The sequence below is a fragment of the Grammomys surdaster genome, unplaced genomic scaffold, assembly GCF_004785775.1.
Source record: "Grammomys surdaster isolate TR1022 unplaced genomic scaffold, NIH_TR_1.0 1149, whole genome shotgun sequence".
Taxonomy (NCBI): Eukaryota; Metazoa; Chordata; class Mammalia; order Rodentia; family Muridae; genus Grammomys; species Grammomys surdaster.
The window spans coordinates 435930-436358 of record NW_021605568.1 but is presented as its reverse complement, the minus strand read 5'-3'; positions in this window follow the sequence as shown (position 1 = coordinate 436358).

The following is a 429-nucleotide window of genomic DNA, read 5'->3' as shown; positions in this document are numbered from 1 at the left end:
TCCAAGGTGTATTCATCACTATTGCATTTGTGTGCTCCAAATACAAGAACAACCTAAGGGAGGAAAGATTTATTTTGCCATATATAATGTTCACCATATTGGAAAGGCACAGTAGAAGAGAGCAGCTTACTTCATGGTGGTGGTCAGTAAGCCGAAACAGGAGAACTGGGAAGTGACTAGGGCAGGATACAGCTTTCCAAGACCAACCTACTTGTGACTACTTCCTTCAACCATACCTATCCTCCGACTTTTCATATCTTTCCAATACAGCCACCATATTAGGGTGCCATCAAGGGACTGATCCATTTATTAGGTCAGAGTTCTCCTGGTGTAATCATCTCCCAGACACACAGATGTGTGCTTTAAGAATTTCCCAGGCACTTGTTTCAGTCCAGTCAAGTTGAAAATGATAGTTCATCATCACAAAGG